The 21,184-nt window shown below is 41.8% G+C and overlaps 1 long non-coding RNA gene across 2 annotated transcripts; it reads left to right on the top strand.

Moving 5' to 3' along the window:
* The first annotated feature begins 13,023 nt into the window (after positions 1-13,023).
* On the top strand, positions 13,024-20,851 carry LOC109490704. Of its 2 annotated transcripts, XR_002144071.2 has the most exons (4): positions 13,024-13,080; positions 13,520-13,577; positions 15,682-15,754; positions 20,699-20,851. It is a non-coding gene; the product is annotated as an uncharacterized LOC109490704 (long non-coding RNA). The 2 variants fall into 2 exon arrangements; XR_004627307.1 differs by lacking the exon at positions 20,699-20,851 and having other exon boundaries at positions 15,682-16,007.
* The last annotated feature ends 333 nt before the right edge of the window (positions 20,852-21,184 follow it).

The raw sequence follows: 21,184 nt of genomic DNA, 5'->3' as shown, positions 1-21,184 counted from the left end.
ATTTTTCTTGCAGTGGTTGTAATTCACCTTTCGTTAGATTTATTCCTAGATGATGGATGTCCTCTAAGGCTATTATAAATCGTATATTCTTTTTAATTATTTTTGTTGCTGGTGTATGAAACAACAACTCATTGTTTTATATTAATCTTCTATTGAGCTCCCTTGTGAAATTCTCCTATTATTCCCACATGTTTGTAGATTCCTTGGGTTTTCTATGTAAATGATCATATCAGCTACATATAGGGATAATTTTATTTCTTCTTTCCAATTCTTCTCCCTTTGAATTATTTTTTTTTTTTTGAGGTAACGTACTGACAAGAACACCTGCTGCGAGGATTAAAGATGTGGTGGTCCTAAACATCCTTGCCTCATTCCAGATTTTAAAGGTGAATATTCTAATGTTTTCCCACTTAAGACCCCTTTACTTAATTTTTTATATGTGCTTTGTATCATGCTAAACACATTCTTTTCCATTCCTCATTTACTAAAAAAATTCTTTCTTTAATAACTAGCTTACTATGATTTTTAAAAATGTCTTATCTAGATCTATGGAAATGATATATATATTTTCCCTTTAATATGGTAGTATAGTGAATTACATTTATAGATTTTCTAGCATTAAACCAACTTTGCATTAAGCCCAACTTTGTCATGGTTTATTAGCATTTTTATACGCTGTAGAATTTAATTTGTGAGTCCAATTTTCTATTTATGATTTTTGCTTCTGTAGTCATAAATGAAATGAGCCTGTATTTTTTCCTTCATCGCTATGTCATTGTTTGATTTTGGTATTGGGGTTATAAAGTTCTTATAAAGTGAGTTGAAGAGTATTTCTTTTCTTTTTCTTTCTTCTATTCTCAGGAAGAGTTTTTATAAGATTGGGATGATTACTTCCTTAAAGATTTGTTAGAACTTGCCTATGAAATCATTTGGGCCCGGTATTTAGTGTGAGACTATTTTAAAATACTGATTCCATTAGTTGTTATGAGTTCTCAGTTTAAAAAAATTTCTTCTTGAGCAAGTGTTATTATTTTCCTAGGCAATTACATATTTATCCAAGTTTTCAAATTGTTATTGATAAAATTCCTTCTGTCTCATTAATCTGTTCTTTATCTGGAGTATGTCCCCTTTTTAATCCATATCACTACTTGTTCATGAATAATTTGTGTCTTAATTTGTTACAAATTTTTAAGTTATAGAAGTTTTCAAATTACTTATGGCTGTCTACGTATGTATACATGAATTATATGTTGGGACGACATCCCTCGTTGCATCCGAGTGGGTGGGGCTGTTCCTTAGAAGGGAGTGAGCTTGGGCTGGCCACCTAGTGCCGGCGCCCGAGATAATCTGTTGGCATCTTTCACAGGCCCCTTGGGATATCATTAAAGGCAAAAATGTAATGATGATTAGAAAAGAGGCATAAAATGTAATGTCTCATTTTCCCCTCCCCTCCAAGCATTGGCCTAGGGCCACCATCTCAGTTTGGCTCCTAAGGGACAAGCTCTCGAGTCAGAGAGAAAGGTTGTGGCATTTCAGCTGGACTTGCTCCCAACCCACAGTTTTTCTGTGCATTGCTGCACCTAGTAAGAGCTGGCGGTGGGTGAGGGGAAAAAGCGTGTCACAGGATGATGCTATTTTATGGTGTGAAGTGATAACATGCCTCCCGCACATATACAAGGATTGTCGCTGGTGAAGTTACAGCCACATTTCACTTTCTTCTCCACTTCTGTAGGCAGCCTGTGCATTTGGTATTTACAATAGCTGCGCATTACTTTTACAAACAAAAATAATCAGCAAAGCTATTTTTGTTTTGAGAAGGTGGAAGGTGGGGCAATTATTCATGATGGTAGTTTTTTCCTTTAGCTCTGTCCGAACCTGGGTTATCCTCTGGGAGCAGCCTTGTGATCGCTGAGCACAGCTTGGCTGAAGGGGGAACATATCTGTGATGAAGCCAACTTGGATAAGGAGCCTCTAAGTCCCGGGAAGCAGCGCTCTGAGAATGGGTCCGACGTGCATTGTTTGTGCTGTGACTGTGGCTGTCCTTCTGGTATTGTCTCTGCTCATTTCCCTTGTGTCTGTTCTAAGCCTTCAATAAACCTTCCTGACTGTGCCGGCTTATCTCAGCATTGCTCATGAATGCTAGTGGATAGAGTTTATGTTTCCGTTAAAGCCAGAGTATCAAAGGGGGTCCAAGCTACCCTGGGGATCAGCGTGTAATCGATGCAAGAAAATTCCAAGATGAAGGATTTGTGGGGAAACAAAAGAGGAGCCACTTGGCAAAGTGCCTTCTTCACTTGGAAATCCTGCCTGGTGCTACCTGAGGGTAGGTGTAAGGGAACCATTTCCCTCACGGGAGGGTCCTGGAAGCCCCCTCAGGGGGCTGGATTATCTTGCACCCAATATTGCATCTAGTTCATAGGCCAGTAGGGTTTAAAATCCAGGGACCCATCCATCTTCGTCTCTGCAAACCCAAATGGAGAGCGTTAACGACATACATCTTATGGAAGCCAAAGCAAAGAGGCTGGCTATATTTAACTCGGGGCAGGAAAACGTGGCTGGAAAGGAAACATCTGTCCCAAGCTATTGACTCTTACACTTTGTGTGGAGGTCTTTTCTGCCTTGAAACCATCAAAAATAAAATAAGGTGGTTGGTCCGGGCCTGGCTCTGAAAGAAAAAGGCAAAGCATTCCTCACTTCTCATTTCTCCTGCCTCTCATCATCTGCGTTGGTTCTGTGGGCCCAGAAGAGACCACCTTGGAGGCAGGGGCGGGGAATGGCTCGAGAATGGCCTGATTCTTGTGAATTTTTGGGACCCCTCCTAGTTTAGCATCTTCATCCAAGATGGCCTCACCCTTTAGGGTGCAAAATTTACAGACTCCCCAGTTGGGGGGTCACCAGAGGTCTCATGCTGGGAGAGGACCTCTGAGTGCCAGAATACTTTCCTTGGCTGTTCTTGCTGCTGCTTTCTGAGCAGAAAAGTCGTTCTTTCTTCCAGGGGCAGCAAGAAAGTTCCCTTTCTGCCAAGACAGTCCAGGCTCCTGTGTGACTGGCTGGGAAAAGGGGGGCAAATGTGCATCTGCAAAGGTTCAGGGACCTCTTTTTGTCTCCACAGAAGCATTTTTCATCATTTTAGAACATATGGATCAAGGCTGAATTTACTCACCAGAGGCTCAGGATGGATTACCTGATGCAGGAGGCAGGACTGAAGTAGACAGTACTCAGGTTGTGCACTGCACAATCCAGCGGCCGCATCACACACACTTGGGGAATGCAAATAGCTCTCCTTGGAGCGACTAGAGATGGAGAAGAGGAGGAGGAGCAAGGCAGAGTATGCAGCTGGTTGAGGGGCTCCCAGTCTTTGTCTTGGAAAACTGAGCAGTATCGTTCTGTGTTCTTTCTTTCTCTCATCTCTCTCTCTCTCTCTGTCTCTCTGTCCCTCTCTCCTTCCCTCTCTCTCTCTCTCACTCTCACTCTCAACTCCTTTCTGTTTTCAGCCAAAGATTGAACCAGGAAAGAAACACTTTTTGTTTTCCAGATTGAGTAGAGAGCTGCCAGGAGAAATGACCAGGGAAGAGCAAGAGTCGTAGAGCCTGCCCAGATCCGCTCCTTCCCTCTCCTGGTGCACTCCCAGCAGAGCAGCGTCAGAGCGGCAGGGCTCGGAGGGTGTGAAACAGGGTTGCCAAATTGCATGAGTCTCTAAAAAGATCCATATGTCTGGGCTGCACCAAACTTCTGAGCTCAGGGAGGGGGCTGATAATGTCATCTACTGGATGGGAGTACAGTTTTCTTCCTTTGGGGAGGATTGCCTGTCAGCCGGACGAGATGCTACTAGACTTATAATGATCCGGGTTTGGAAACAGGGTGTACGTGCTTGGGGTGTGGAGGAAGGAAAAGGGGCAGGGAGTAGAGTGAACAGGAAAGATGAAGTCTCTGAGCCAGAGTCTATGAACCATTCGGTAGGAAAGGAGTTTGGAAACCCCAAGACATTGAGTTTCCTTTAACATTTTTTCCATGCCAGGAGAGAGTTTTGGGGGAGCCACTGTGCAGATGGATTCCAGGCCATTTGCCTACTTCGTGGGAAGTCTAGACTCATTCCTACAACTCACCCTCCAGAGCCAAAGAAGAGTCACTGTCTTTGCCTCTCTTCCTTAACCCCCAAATTGTAGCTTCCTCTGGGGTGGAGGGTAGCAGATGGTACACAGCTGTGGGACACATCTGGTTTCGCAGGGATCAGAGGAAGGCACAAAGGCCAGTTGAAATCCCAAGGGCTACCCTGGAGGCATGTCTCCAAAGATGGGGTGGTGCCCCTGATACTCTACCCAGATCCCATCTTGGACAGGCTTCATGTTTTTCCTTAGTCCTCCACGCCTTCCCTCCACTCCAGCTTCAACTGGATTAGACGATGATTTTGTGAGAGTGGCCAGGCAGCTGCTTCCCAGATGTGTGTTTTCTTCAGAGATGGCCGCATCCGAACTGAGGAACTTCGGGAGGACTGGTTGGGGACAGCAGGGACAGGGTCTCTGAGAATGTATTGACCTAAGAGAACAAGCGCAATGACCATCTGAAGACCCCATAGTCAAGCCAGAGGATTAGGACTGAAGAGGGAGTGGGAAGGTCCTGGAGTGTTCTCAACTCTTGTCTCCAAAAATCTTTGTCCAAACATATGACTTTATTGAATTCGCCAAATGATCTGACTCATTGTGTGTGTGTGTGTGTGTGTGTGTGTGTGTGTGTTTGCTTACACCTAGAATATAATCTTGAGAAAAGTCTACCACGTCTCTGTATCTCCTGCATTTCTCACTTGGAATTCCAACCACGTCTGATCTAGTCTCCCTCTGACCGTTCTTGAGTTTCCCCTGTTCCTTCTTCACACAGCAGGCAGAGATAATATGTTTAAAATTAAAACCGGGACATTTCATTCCCCTGCTGAAAACCTTTCAATGACTTCCCTTTGCTCTAAAATAAAATCCAAACTGCTCACCGTGGCCAATCAGATCTGAAGGGGCTGGGCTTCACCTTGCCCGTCAGCCTCTGCTCTAGGGCTGGCCCCTTCGCCCACTCTCCCCCTCACTGGCTGTCTCAGCTTCCTAAATCTTGCCGAGGTCTCCTCCAACCTCAGATCTCCACCCCAGCTGTCCCTTTGCCTGACTGCTCCTCTTCCCTGATTGCCTTCTGTCGGCTGCCTTCCCATCGTCTGGTCTTCCCTGACCGCCCCACTGAAACTAAGCACCCCCCCAGTCCCATCTCTCCTGTCTTACAGCACCATCCTTTAAAAAACTCACTCGTAGCACCTATCACATTTTACACAGTCACACATTTACTTGTTTGTCACTTGTCATCCCCATTTGGCTGTAAGCAGTGTGAGGGCGGAAGCATGTGTATCTTGTGCCCTGACCCAATGCAGGTCAGTTAGTAGACCCTCTGAATATCTCCTGAATGAATGAATGAACTGTGGCTTTATTTTCTTGTCAGTGTTCTCTGCTTTATTGGTTCACAAATATATTTTTACTTCACACATCAGTAAAAGATGTTTTAATGTTAGGGGCTGACATAGGATTATCATATGCTAGTATGGTCATTTCATTAAAATAAGGTCATTTTTTTTACAATCTTAAGTTGAGAAGAGCATAAACTCAAAAGAAAGCCCTTCTACAAAAGTACAATTGGTAATCTTGTCCTATTTTTCGTCATTTTCCCGAGGACTTATGAGGATGTTGTCCCAGATAGCCCATGCCTTCCGACCGGCCTTGGGAAACCTTAGCCCAACCTTACTGCTCCCATCACCTAGGACCCTGCCCAGCACTGGTTAGAGTTCTGGGTCAGACCCAGAATATCCAGGGGGGCCTGGACAGATCACCTCCCCATTCTGGAGCTCAGCCTTGGCATCTGTGGAACGATAGGGTTCCACGAAGGAACTGCTATGGTGGCTGTACCCACACGCTGACCTGAAGGAGGGAGGTTGAGCCATGCTTGTTGCTGAGGGGACCAGGGAGGTGGCCTGAGACTGGGCCTTACTTGCTGATGGGTTGGGGGAGGGTGGTGGTCATTTCCTCATGTGAGGGGCAGCCAAAGGAGAGGGGGGAGCAGCCAAAGTGGGTGGCCAGTTCCTGCCTCTGACCCTTGGGGCAGGGCCTGCAGCTCCTGCCAGGCTCCCACACCTCGGCTAAGAATAGCTCAGCTCCTTCCTGCTGGCCTGCAGTCCCCCGGAGCCCGGAGGAAAGAGCGGCAGACTATCTAACCTCAGGCTGGGCTGTCCCTTCCGGCGATTCTCTCCTCCGCTCGGGGATCAAAGGGCCACCAGGGATTGCAGTGTGCATTTCTGACTCTACCCCCTAATAATAGCCCTGTGGTGCGCAGACAGGCGTGGTATTCAGGCCTCTGCTGAAGGATGGTGGGGAGCTGGAGGCCTTGAGACTGAAAGCTAAGGATTTGGGTGCCCAGGGTCTGGAGGACGTGGGCTAGGGGAAGAGAAGTTCCTCAGGGGTCTTTGAGGGAAGCTAAGGTGAGAGCAGGGTGTCAGACCAAGGCCCTGGAGGCAAGGAAGCTCCTGCTGCTGACCGAGGAGGGCCAGGGTGGGGTCTGGGCAGCTTGGTAGCTGACTGCAGCCTGCAGACCGCGCTCAGAGCAGCAGCCAACCGCAGATGATGGGCCAGTCCAGAAAGCCGATGCCTGCGTGACTGGCCCTGTTCTGGCTCCTGAGCTGACTTCAGAGCCATCACTAGGTCCCCGTGGCTCCGGTGACCACCTCATTTATCATCCACACAGAGACGTTTTTGACAGCGAAAGAGGATGTTTTTAAAAACTACGCCAGGACAGCAGGCATAAACAGAGTCTGTCCTGGGCAAACCAGGACATCTGCTTGCTCTAAGCGCAATTCACTGCTGGGTGTCCACGTTCTCCTCTCCTTAGAGTTCTCCATAGGAAGAGATGAGATAGAACCGATTAAGGAAAAGAAGAAAAGAAAAGAAATGGTGGGACCACTGAAACGTGGGGATCAAGTGTCCCAAGCATTTCACAGGTCCTGTCCTTCAGAGATGGGGTGGAGTTTCGTTATAGCCCCAGAGGAGCTGAGCTCTGAAGCTGGGAAAGAAAGGAGCACGTTTCTCAGGAAGTGCCATTGCTTGGCTGAGTTTGGGGGCCGCCTGCGTGGAGAGATAAGCAGCCTGACAAGCCGAAAGCAGCTTCGTGCCTTGGTTTTCTGCAGCTGAACGTCTGGGCTCCGAACAAACACCAGAGAGAGCCCCTGTGCCTTCTTTTATTGCAAAATAGCATCAGATATAACCTATAGCTGTCCCCAATCTACACAGATCACTTGAACAGACAGGTCTATTGTTGATTCATTAACGAGCGCGTAAGGAGCGGATCCTATGGGATGTGCCAGCTTCTGTGTTAATTTCTAGAGATGTGAAAACAGGGCAATGGCCCCATCTTTAAGGTGCTCTCGATCATTCAGGGGGGACAGAGGGCCAGACAGTTCTCAAGGGGATGGAGCAATGCTACTCTGGTGGAGAAACCAGGTCTCTCTCTTTTCAGAATCTGGAAAACTTTCATGACCTCCCTTTAAACACACGGCAGTTGTCCAGAGAGCAAAACCCTCGCTAACAGGGTGATGGGATTTACTGTGAAGCCTTTTGGAGTAGTTGTCAGGAGCGTGGGGATCTCAGAGCCGGTCAGACCTGGATTTGGATTCTGGCTCGGCTAACTCAAGATTGTGCACCTTCGGCCAGTTTCTTCAGGCAGACGGTAATGGTGCCTACTTCCCGAAGCAGGGCGTTAAAGCTTTCAGATGTGCACGAATCCCCTGGGGATCTTGTTAAAAATGCAGATTCTGCTTCAAGAGGTCTAGGCCGGGGCCCAGGATTCTGCGTTTTTAACAAGCTCCCAGGTGATGTGGATGCTGCTGGTCTGACGACCACACTTTGAAGAGAAAGGACAGAGAATCTTAAAAGATCAAAGAAGTGCTGAGCACGGTGCTGACAAGTGGTGAGTTAAGTACTCCAGGTAGCCCAGTACTAGTCAAATGAAATATTAAAATATTTATTTTCGTTTAAGTATCTCCTCATATATTACTTATTATCATAATTTAAAATAAAGTTTCTTAAGCCCGGGAAGCACTCCCTGTTACATTTCTCGGGTACCATATGATGCCTGTTTTTTCATGGTTCATGACAATGGGAAAATTCCAGATGAGAGGAATGGGAGATTTAGAATTTGTTTCTAATACCACCTCACATCCTCCTGATGTGCGGGGTAATGGGGACCCGTAGAAATGTTACATCCCTCCTGCAGAATATATCCAACTGTGGACACTGTGAGAGACTACAGAACTCTGGGAACTGTGAAGACATCACTCCCAGACCCGATACGAGCTATAAAGAGAGAAACCAGGGTGCGGAAATTAAAAAAAACATGATTAAAGTCTTGATATTTTTTATAAACTTTGGTGATTTTAAGATATGGTCCCAAATTTGTTGAGACTCCTGCCACAAAGAGGCAGGCTCTATGTTCCTGCCCGTCAGATCTAAGCAGGTTCGGGGCACCAGGGTGGCTCAGTTGGTTAAGCATCTGAGTCTTGGTTTTCAGCTCAGGTCTTGATCTCAGAGTCGTGGGATCGAGCCCTGCCTCGGGCTCTGCGCTGTGTGGCATCTGCTTAAGGTTCTCTCTCTCCTTCTCTCTCTGCCCCTCCCACTCATGCTCTCTCTCTCTTCCTCTCTCTCTCATAAATAAATAAATAAATAAATAAATAAAATCTTTAAAAAAAAATCTGAGCTGGCTTGTGATCGCTTTGTCTAATAGAAGTTGATGCCAGCGCTACCGTGGCCCTTCAGAGGCTAGATCAGAAAGGGTCCTGCCACGTCCTCTGGGAATGCTTGCTCTCCGGACTGACATGATCCCTCTCCTGGAACCCCGCCGTCACTTGCTATGTGGAGAGGCCCCATCTAGGCGCCCTGCTGATGGGCCCCAGCTGAGCCCAGCCCTTCAGAGTCCCAGCTCAGGCCCTGGGGGCATGTAAATGAAGGCACCTCCAGCCATGTCGGGGTCCCCAGCTGAGGCCCCGCAGCGGGTGGAACAGAAACAAACCCTTCCCGCTGTGCCCTGACCCACAGATTACTCGAGTGTGATGATATGCTTGTTGTTCTATGTCAGTACGTTCTGGGGTGATTGGTTACTCAGCAATAAGTAATTCAAACATAAACAGTACTTTTTATATAGAATAAGAGAACATCGTGAGCCCTTACTTATGGTTGTTGACTAGGATGTGCTGTGAAGTTAACAACCTACGAGTGAACATCGAATCTCTAACAACTTGAGTTTAAATTCTGGGATGATTATATTGTGTCATTAGAAGAGGAGGAGTGAGCCGTGAAAGCCAAAACAAAGCAAGAGCGGGCTTTGGAATCAGACAGACCTGGATCTGAGTGCTAACTTTGAAACTTACCAATTGTGTGAAAGGCAAGTAGGTTTACTTCTCTCTATATCAGGTTTCTGATCTGTTAAATGGGATAATAGTATCTAATGCATAGGGTTGCAGGAGATATTGAATAAAAATTAAAATAAGCACGTAAATAATCATTATTATTCCCGAAAATATCTCTAGGAAAAAACATGCCCTGAGAATCATGAGTATCTATGAGATGGGAACATAAGCCATGTGTGGCGGGAAGATCGGCAGGTTTCTGAAGAAGCTGTTCCCTAAATTAATCCTTAACTTGATTAAGAATAACTAAGTTAGGGGGCGCCTGGGTGGCACAGAGGTTAGGCGTCTGCCTTCAGCTCACGGGGTGATCCCGGCGTTATGGGATCGAGCCCCACATCAGGCTCCTCCGCTATGAGCCTGCTTCTTCCTCTCCCACTCCCCCTGCTTGTGTTCCCTCTCTCGCTGGCTGTCTCTATCTCTCTCAAATTAAAAAAAAAATTATATAAAAAAAAAGAATAACTAAGTTAGATATTCTTAGACTTTGGAATTTCAAAAATTTCCAAAAAGTTTTGGGGACAGAGCTAGGGGAAAGAAAATTTTAAAGAGCCTTACGATAGCCAAGACAGTCTTGAGGAGAAACAAAGCTGGAGACCTTATGTTATCCTATATTAAGGTCAGTTATGAAGATATAGTAACTAAGGTCATGTGGTTCTGGGGGCGCCTGGGTGGCTCAGTCAGCTGAGCCTCTGACTCTTGGTTTTGGCTCAGGTTACAATCTCCTGGTTCGCGAGATTGAGCCCCACTTCGGGTTCCCCTGCTCAATGCAGTGTGGAGGTTCTCTCCCTCTTCCCCTCCCCCCTTCTTGTTCATGTGCCCTCCCTCTCTCTCTCTTTCTCTCTCTCAAATAAATAAATAGAAAAAAAAAGATTGTGTGGTTCTGGAACAAGGATGTGAATGGAGGAGAGAATTCAGAAACGCACACATGCAGATTCAGTCACCTGATTTATTAACAAAAGTGATTAACTCAGAGATTATGAAGCAAACGGAAGAGAAATAAGAGGTGTGTGGAGAACAAGAAACGATGAGGATCGCAGAACCAAGGGGATGAAAGAACTTCGGAGAGCAGGCGGAGATCAGCAACGTCAAGCGCAGCCGGTGTCTATTAAACTGAAAAGTTACTTTGAATTTGACTTTCAAGTGACTGTGGTAACCCAAGTGGGAGCTCTTCCAGAGAGTGGACAGGAACCAGATAGTAGCTGTTTACAGAGCGAGTAGAAGTGATGGGCCGGAGGTAGGAAGAATCAGCTGCTCCTCCAAGAACTCTGGGCCAGAGGAAAGGCAAGGAGTTCACTGCAGGTGTAAGTGGCAGGAGTTCCTTATTTATTTATCAAGGACAGCAGAGGCTTGAGGAATGTTTATAAGCTGAGGACACAGTGAACGTGGAGAGGAGAAAGGAGAACATGTGTGCCATGAAGATATATGATATTGCCAGTCCAGAGGAAATTCAGTGTCTTCCAGGGGAGAAAGGAAGATGAAGAGTCAAGAATAACCCATGGATAAACTGTATTTTATGAATCTTTAGATGTCTCTAGAAACTTTTATATTAACATTTCGGTTAAAATAGCCCCACCTCTTGGACATCCTCAGTTATATCTCAAAGGCCTTTTAGCTGCTTAAAAAATAGATTTTGGAACATTTCAGGCATAAAAAAGGCTATAAAGAGTGATGTAAGGAACTTATGAGCTTTTTACTCTAAGAGATAGAATTTTATCAATACAATTAAAGACCCCTACGTGCTCCTTTTCTGATCATAACTCCTCCCCTCCTCACTCTGTCCACAGGAAATCACCATCCCGAGTTTGGTGTTTGTTTATTTCTGAGCATTTCTTTATACTTATACAAATACATTTGTATTTATCTCTGAATGATATTTTTTGTAGTACACATTTGTATCTTTTAAATAAATGGCATCGAACCATATCTTTCTTCAACTTGGTTTTATCCGTCAGTATCTTTGCAAATTTCTTTGTGTTGACATACATAGCTCCAGTTTATTAATTTTTGGTGATGCATGGTATTCTATTATGTGGATATATCATAATTTATCTTCTCTCATATTGGTGACTACTTCCAGTGTTTTCCGATTACAAACACTAACACCATGAATATTCTTGTACATGTTACCTTGTACACGTGTGCAAGAAATTATTGGTGGTGTATACACACCTAGGGGTAAGATTCCTGGATTGTTGGGAAATGCACACGCTCAACTTTAGAAAGTATTCACAAATTGTTCTCCAGCAGGGGTGCCCCTGTTTATAAGTTTTGGGGAACACTCAGTTATTAGGTCTTCAAATATTTCCTCTGCCTCAGTCTTTTCTTTGTGGAACTCTGATTAGATACTTATTAGAACTTCTAAATCTGTCCTCTATGTCCTTCCATTTCTCATTCACAGTTTCTACTTCTGAATAGCTGAACTGCATTTCAGATAATTTCCTTTTTTTTTTTTAAAGATTTTATTTATTTATTTGAGAGAGAGAGAGACAGCCAGCGAGAGAGGGAACACAAGTGGGGGAGTGGGAGAGGAAGAAGCAGGCTCATAGCGGAGGAGCCTGATGTGGGGCTCGATCCCATAATGCCGGGATCACGCCCTGAGCCGAAGGCAGACGCTTAACCACTGTGCCACTCAGGTGCCCCCAGATAATTTCTTTATTTCTACTTTACCATTCAACTAATTCCACTAATTCTCTCTCTAGCCACACCTTATTTTAAATCTATACAATATGGATTTATAGATTTAGAATATATATATTTACATGATAAAAATGTTAATTGCATGTTTGTGTTGCAAAACATATCACACATACAGAACTGTTGGGTTGTTTCAAGAGATCTTCGTATTTTTCAGGATATTGTTTATTAGTTATATGTTATAGTATCTTCTCTCGGTTTGTGACTTGTCTTTTTTTTTAATGGTTTCTTTTGTTGTATCGAAGTTTTAAATTGTAATGTAGTTGAATTTATCAATCTTTTTCTTTATGAATTGCGCCTTTTATATCTTGTATAAGAAGTTCCTCTCTGTATCATAGTCTCAAAGATATCTTCCTATGATTTTGTCCAAAAATTTTAACTTTTACTTTTCGAATTGAGTCTTTAATCTAATTGGAAGTGATACTGATATTGCAGTGATACTGGGATCCAAATTGTTATTTTGAATCAAGTTAATGGACCCAGAACTAATTAATTAACAGTCTATCTTTTCCTTACCAATCTTAAATGCCATTTTAATCTTAGACACATTTTCTGTATTTCTGGGCTTTCTGGTCTATTCCAGTCACATATTTCTATCCTTGTGCCAATACCTCACTGTCTTAATTACTATAGTTCAAAATAAATTCGGGTGTAGATATGGCAGTGCCAATTTGCTCCACCCCATTCTTTTTCTTCAAAAACGTCTTGACTATTCTTAAACATCCATTCTTCCATATAAATTTTAGAATCACCTTACCCAGAAAAACCATTTGGGTAAGTTCGTTTGCATATAACAGTTTTATCTCTTTCTTTACATTTCTTATAACGTTTATTTCTTTTTCTTTCTGCACAGGTCAGAACAGGAAGTATGATATTCCGTGAAAGCAGTGATACGAGACATCCTTGCTCTGGTCCTGATTTTTTTCTTTAAAGATTTTATTTGTTTATGAGAGAGAGAGAGAGAGAGACTAGGAGTGGGAGGGGCAAAGAGAGGGAGAAGCAGGCTCCCTGCTGAGCAGGGAGCCCAACAGGGGGCTTGATCCCAGGACCCTGGGATCCTGGCCTAATCCGAAATCAGGAATCATACCCTTAATCAACCGAGCCACCCAGGTGTCCCTATTCCCTTAATATTTTAAAACATAGCCTATATTTATAGTTGTAAATGATTTCTGAATCTTAATGTTAATTATTTTTTTCTCTTTAAAAAATCAAACTAGTAAAAAAAAATCAGTTTTAAGATTTTCAAAAAGATCAGCTTTTGGCTTCATTCTTTGTGTACATTCTATAGTATTCTGTAATTTCTTAAGACACTTGGCTCTCTAATTTCTATTATTTCTTATTTTCTAATAGAAACATTTTGGCCTGCAAAATTCCCACTAATGTCACCTTTGTTCATTACACATATCTGGTATGTAGTATTTTATTATCCTTCAAATTTATGTACTTTCCAATTGCTAAGTTCATTTGTGTTTTTTAAGAGTTACGTATTTATTTGAGAGAGAGAAAGTGCACACACATGTGAGTGGGAGGAAGGGCAGAGGGAGAGGAGAGAGAGAATCCCAAGCAGACTCCCCATGAGGCAGGGCTCAATCTCACCACCCTGAGATCATGACCTGAGCCTAAACCAAGAGTTGGACGCTCTACCAACTGTGACACCCAAATGCTCCTAACTTTTTGTTTTCTGACCCATGGATATTTTAGAAGTATGTTTAAAAATCTTCAAACATACTTGTTTTTGTAAATGTTATTTTAAAGAAATGTGTAATTCCATTTTGGTCAGAAAAGATAGTATCTATGATATGATAGCTTTCTCACTTACAGAGACTTGCTTAATTGGCTTAATAATACAAACTTAATTCTCATCAGTGTCCCATGTGTGCTTGAACACAGGGTGTATTTGCCAATTGCTGGATTCAGAGTTCTATATATAGCCTCTGGAATAAATGTGATAATTGCGTCATTCAAATCTATTTCTAGCTAATTTTTGCCTGCTTGATCTATCATTTTTGGCGGGAATTGCATTAAAATGTTCCTCTGGGTAGGTGCATTTTGCTATTTTCTTTTTGTAGTCCTATCAATTTTTGCTTTATATGTTGAAACTATTTTAGTAGATACAGAAAAGGATAGAATTGTTATTTTTTATGGTGAGTGAAAACTTGTCAATATTTAATGATATTCTTAACCTTTAGTAATTTCTTTCAGTAAAATGTATTTTGCTTGATATTAATGTAGCTACATGAACTTTCTTTCTATTAGTATTTACCTAAAATATCTTTCTTCATCCTTTTACTTTTGACATTTCTGTATCCTTACTTTAAGATGTGTCTTTGATAGAAGTATAAAGCTGATTTTCTAAAATCCATTTTAATAATCTCTGTCATTTAATTGATAAGTTTTCAGTCCACTTACATTTACTGTGATTACTTATTCAATTGGGTCATTTTTTTAAATTCAACTTCTTTCCCTTACACTAATTTGGAAGTTTTACATTCCATTTCAATTATTACAGACACTAACTTAAAATTTTTAGTAAGTATATTAATTTTATCAAAGTCTACCAGTAAGTATTTCCCCTTTTGTCATATGTGTTTTTATATACCACTAATTTAATTTTATCTTCACACATTTATTTACTTATTCAGCAAATATTTATTGAGTGCTTGCTATGTGCCAACACCATGCTAGTAGCATGGAATACATCTGCAAGTGAAATTTTCCAAAATATATATAGTAAGAAAAATCTTCCAAAGTAAGAATTCTTACCCAACACCCTTATGAGGGTTAAGAGTTCTAGGGAAACATTTTTTTGTTTCTCCTATCCCTCTGCCCACAAGACTCAAAGTCCAGGCAGAAATAGAAAAATTCCTTTGTGATTTATCTTTGTAGAAAAGCTGATAGAAATAGAAATTGAAACAGATCAAACCGCATATCCATACACACATTTATAAATATATATAGATACTTGTATATGTATACATAAACACATAAATGTTATCAAATGTATTTCTACATGGTTTTAAAATTCCTGTTATTTCATAACATTTATTGCCAAACATTAAAGAAAAAAAGAAAAAAGAAGAACAAGCATATCTTTTCTCTTGTTTTCCCTCTTCAGATCAGCCACTTTCCTCTCTTTTAGCTAATTCTTCTGGGATTTACCTCCATATTTCTAAATAACATGCTTACGTTACTACTTTCAGACTTTTCATTTTAGTCATTGCATGTAAATCCCCGGGGTTGACAGATGAGGCTGGGTTGTCTTTCACTCCACCTCCTCCATCATCCCATTCGCTCCCCTTGTCCCCACAATTCCAGGAAAGACAGTAAGGGGTCCATTTTGTGTAGTTATATCCTAATACAGGCCTATATGATTTATTTCTGCATTAGCTATTTTATAACTATACAAACTATTTATAGATGAATCAAGCAACTTTAATTTTTTCCCCTTTTCTGAACTAGCCTTGTTTATCTTTTCTGGAAATAACTAGAGTCCTGAATTTTTGTTCACATAGGTTCCTGTGGATTTATCATTGACTCAACCCTAAACTCTTCACCATTATTGGACTCTTCTCTCAAGACATCCAGGTACACCGAACATTCTGTCAATTGCATCTTCTTCAAGAAATATGGCTGCAGCCTTCAAATGCACTCCAGGCAGGACTGGTGGCCATCTACGTCCAAAGCACCGTCTCATCCTTGGCTGTCCCTTCACCCTCCTCCCAGGGAGTCTCTCTGTTTCTCTCCTGTGCTGGATTCCCTGTTTCCTGTGCCCCATCTTCCTCTTTCTGAGCTTCCTCCCTTATTTGTGACAAGTGCATCCTTCACCAGCAAATCAAAGTCCTGGATGGAAGCAAACATTTTTAGACCTTATATGTTTGAAATTGTCTTTACTCTCACACTTAGTTTAGCTAAGAAAAGAATTATTGATTATAAATTGATTCCTTTTACAATTTTAAAGGCATTACTCCATTGTCATTTAGGTCCCAGTGTTGCTGTTAGGTCTGACTCTTGCTATTCTAATAACTGATCTTTGGATGTGGTATGTTCTCTTCTTTCTGGAAACTTGTGGGATATTTTCTTTTGTTCCTTAGTGTTCTGAGGAGCCATGAGGTGCCTTGGTGTGGGTTATGTTCATCTATAATGTTGGGTGATCAATGCATCCTTTTTCTCTGGAAACACTTACCTGCCCATTTGGGGAAGATATCTTGAATTATATTGCTGTATGGATTTTGGACTTTCCGAACCAGTCCCCTGGCTTTATCTTTTCAATAATATTTTCTATCATGTGTTTTTACTCTATTCTGGGTGATTTTCAACTCCTATTACATTTTAAATTTCTGCTAGAATATTTTTTATTTCCAGATATGCTTTTTAATTTGCTTACTAAATATTATTTCTTTTCTCTTTTTTTCCTGTTTTTGGCTCTCTATTTTTGTTTTATGGAAATAACATCTTTTCTTATCTCTCTGAGGATGTTCATAATTGTACCTTTTTTCCCCCTAAATATTCTTCTTCCTGTACGGTCTCCATTTCCTCCAAGTGGTTTTCTTTTTCCTGTTTGGTTATTTACTTTTTTGTTTTGGTCTATGTCTGTCTTGATAGAGGCTTTCTTTGCCATCTGGTGGTGCTAGAGTATGTGCTCATCTTTACGAACGGGACACTAGCAAGCTGATTAGAAGCACTGAGAAAGGGGTTTGGCTTGCCAGCTGTGGTCTCCACAGTGTGGGTGTTCTGGCTGGGATGTATCTCTGGGGGACTCTGGCATCAGTAGCTTTAGACCCTTCCTCTTGTGCTTGCCAGAGGCCCTAGAAGGTTTTCCTTTGCCTTCCTTAGGGTGTTTAGTCCTAGGTGCCTGGAACCTGGGAACTAGTTGGAGAAGCAGCCAGGGAATCCCAGCTTTCAGTTCCTACTCTTATTATCAGAATGGCGCACCTGCCTGAAACAAGGGCTAGTATCTCAGTCTAGAGCCTTTGTGTTTTATTTCCATCGGCCACTAACTTTCATCGTCTTGCTGCAGGTGGAAGAAACAGTCACCAATGGTGTGGTAGGATGGGACAAGGTAGGTCAGGGTGGAAAATTTGGGGACGAACTACTCTTCAACCAAACTGACCTTCAACCAATCATTTCATTTTGCCCTCAAATTTACCTCCACCCCCTAGAGATTCCTCATGCCATTTGCGAGTTTGGGGGAATTCTGCAGTCAAAATTCTGTTGTTTCTTAGCTTTCTCTATTGCAGACATAGGATTAAGAGCTTTAAGTTATCTTCTGAGTCAGTTACTACTCTTCCATAGGTTTTTAAGCTTCCAATATTTTACCATTACTGATTCTTTCCTGTGCTCTGTTCTCATGTTTTGTTCATTAAAAAAATCTTTTTGCTCTAATTTTAGTGGGGCTTCAGAAAGTGTGTCAGGAAATGATGTATTCATTCTCCTTATATATCCGGAAGCAGACTGAATTTGTTTTCTCACCCTCCCTTCACCAAGCAAGGAGGTTTTATGGTTGCACCAATAGTGTTCTCCAGAGGCCTTGGTTCCAGCTACCATATTGAATGGGCTTTATATGTTCTCTTATGGTCCTTTCCAAAACTTTCACTTGATCAATTGCAAAAACCCTTCTAAGCAGCTTGGCATGAACACAGATATATGACTGTTTTCCTATTCCTGTAGGGATTTCTCTTTCTATCTTGTGAGCTCAGCTTTGCATTTAAACGGATGTCAATTATATTTTATTTTGTTTTACAGCAGGAAATTTCAGGGTATCTGGTCCAGCCTATGATTAAAGATGGAAGTCTCCTGTAGGCTGACAATGGTTACTCAAGCAGATAACGCCACACTCATTCATTCATTTAACAAACATTAGTTGACCTCATATCCTGTGCTCAGAGCTGTGCTTGAAGCTGTTTGTGGATATGTCCCTGTTGTACCTGTGCCCAAGATGACTGGAGAACTGAACAGAACAAGGCAGCTGTGCACAGTGTCCCTAACTGAGCCCAGGAGGGTCTGCCAAACCAGGAGGTTTGAAAGAACCACACAGTAACATACAAAAGAGGGCAGACTAACAGAGCGATGGTAACTGCTAAAGCAGACTTAGTAACATGATGGGACCTTGATCATTGATCACTGGCCATTGGAAAGAGACATTTTAAGCTGACATAAAAAAAAAAAAAGATGGGAATGTTTCCTCAACCAGAAGCTGTAATGACTAAATAGTGTTTCACCAGAAAATTCTGAGAGCTTCGTGCTGACCACGGGGGCAGGGAGAGACAGAGATGACTAGAGGTAGAGAAACCAGCTAGGAACAACCACAACAGTGCATGGCTGGACTATGGCTTCTGCACTCAATTTTGTTTTTCTTTTTTGAGGAAAGAAGAGTTTATGAAGGTCTCAAAATTTTCAAATGTATTTTTTTAAATTTTGATTTAGGATTCCAACTTCATTTCAACATCACACAACTACTTGAACATTATCTAGAGTCATATGTTTGCCAAATATCTCTAAGTGACATGAAAGCATTAAATTCTTTGTAGTTTAAAAGGCCTTTCTAGATATGAAAACTTCAAACCAGATTTATTCATAACACCGTTTAATTGTGCTTTCACTCTGTGACCTCTGGCATCCTGTGTTATCCAAATCCAATACATTCCTGAAAATATTTTGGATATTGAAATTTCAAATACCTTGAACGTATATTTTCTTATTTTAAGTGAGAAGAATAAAAAAGCATTTCTTAAAACTCTAATCAATTTTCCCATATATCACTAAACCACTCTTAGGAATCTACATAACTATCCATGGAGCATTTCTGAAAGATATAATGGATTTAAAACACCAGTTGCATTTAATGAACTCATTAGTGAGTGTGGACAATGCTCTGTGCTACCATGTTGTTCAGTAGCCAATACACGTTATATTGTCCTTTCTTCCTGCTTTCTTCCTCTTAAAATGCTTTTTTCGTTCTCCTCTCTTTCTAGTGATTGGGTTTTCTAGACCTGGTTCATGTACTTTTTTCATAGGCTTTTCCACTTCCTTAGAAGGCATTGTCACTTACCAATGTGGGGAAGATGATAGCGATAACACACAAGTTTAAACAATGCAATCAACAAGGCAAACAAGAGAGAAGCCATCTTACAGGGGAAACAGCTAAGATAGACTGCAGGGCACCCCATGTCCTCTTGCCCAGACTTGTGTTCAAATGATGAGTTTTTACTGGCCCCAGCATGCAGATACTTTACAGCAGGATTTCAATTAGGATAATGCATGTGGGGTAAAAATGATTCCAAGTCATTACAGAGAATATTTGGAGAGTGTGATTCAGGTAGTAAATTCAATGTCTGTATTGTGTTCCGTGTACCCACTGTCTTTTCTCAAAAAAAAAAGAAAGAAGGGAAAAAAAAACCTGAGAAAGTTTTTATCATTAATGAAATAAATACAAATCACAAAAACACAAAAAGTAAAACCAATTATATTTATTTAATTCCTTACGGTTTGCACCCTGTCTTCTGATTAGACAGCAGATCTTTTTGTGGAAATGACCTCATTTTACAACTCAATCCAACAAATGATGCTGGCCGCCTACGTGGTGGCCAGCACCAGGCCAGGCAAAGAACTGCTTAAGACACAGATGGAGTACCTCGGCTGAATTTGTAAGCTTGTTCCAGAAAGTGTTTGTTTTCTCCCGGTTTCCATGTCTGGATTCCGTGTATCTGCCGCTAGGTAAATGGGTTATTTCTTCATAGCACTCTGCCTCCCCAAACAAACAAAACCTTTTCCCAAGCATGACCAAAGCAGCAAACAATCTGATCATTCATACTCTTTCATTCATTCAAAATGTGATTATTAAAATAAGAACATGAATTCTTAGGTCATGAATCATGACAAATCATTGCATGTGATTCCTGTATATTTTAGAGAAAAATAAAAAGAAATAAAACACATAAGGGCAAATTAAATATCCTTTACCTATTAAACTTCAACTCATCTCTTCTTCTCCTAACCCCACTTTCCTTATTTTACAAAAACAACATTTTACTTTCTTAGATGAAGTTTGTGGGTGTCAAAAAGTCCTAGCCTGGGGTGCCTGAGTAGCTCAGTGGGTTGAGCGTCTGCCTTCAGCTCAGGTCATGATCCCAGAGCCCTGGGATTGAGTCCCACATAGGGCTCCTTGCTCAGTGGGGCATCTGCTTCTCCCTCTGCCTGCCACTCCCCCTGCTTGTGCTCTCTCTCTCTCTGTGTCAAATAAACAAATAAAATTTTAAAAAAAGAAGAAAGAAAGAAGTCCTAGCTCTTCAAAGGGCCCCAGAACCTTAGGGTCTCTCCTTTTCTCTGCTTCAGAGTTTCTGATGGTTCTGGGGTCAAAAGCCTGTAAGCTATTTCCTTCACTTACTAGAGAAAGGCATTCTCTTTCACTCCTTGGTACTCTGAATAGACTCTGACGTATGTTAACTGGCAGACTAGACTTCCAGAGGAAATCTGGCTTTAAGCTTCCAGAACTGACCTTCCTTCCTCTTTTCTTTTCTTTTCTTTTCACAGTCAGAAGAGGAAAAATCAGGAAGACAATGGCAAACAGTGACAAACACTTACATACCCGATAGGACGAAAAGTTCTCCCAGGGATCAGGGCAGCTGTGATTGACCCAGACTGACTTCCTACCCCCCCCCCCGCCCCCCACCAGGCCTTTGAAGTCACCTAAGTACAGTATTTACTGAGGAGGCAGTTTTCACCGACTCCCCCAGGTCAGCACTGTCTGAGAGCAACACATTGTAAGCCACATATGTAATTTAAAACTTTCCTGCAGCCATATTTAAAAAGTAAAAATAAACAGGCCAATTACCTTTACTAATATACTTTATATAACACAATACACTCAAAATATTACCTTTCAACATATAATCACTATAAAATATAATAAAGTGACATTTTAGATTCTTTTCTTTGTATTAGGTATACTTTACACATACAGCACAGCAAATTTGGATGGATTGTTTTTTATGGGGAATAGTTGCAGTGTCTGATTTT

Source organism: Ailuropoda melanoleuca, chromosome 8 (assembly GCF_002007445.2).
Source record: "Ailuropoda melanoleuca isolate Jingjing chromosome 8, ASM200744v2, whole genome shotgun sequence".
NCBI classification, from domain to species: Eukaryota; Metazoa; Chordata; class Mammalia; order Carnivora; family Ursidae; genus Ailuropoda; species Ailuropoda melanoleuca.
Note: the sequence above shows the minus strand (reverse complement) of the source record. Positions and strands in the feature narration are given on the sequence as shown.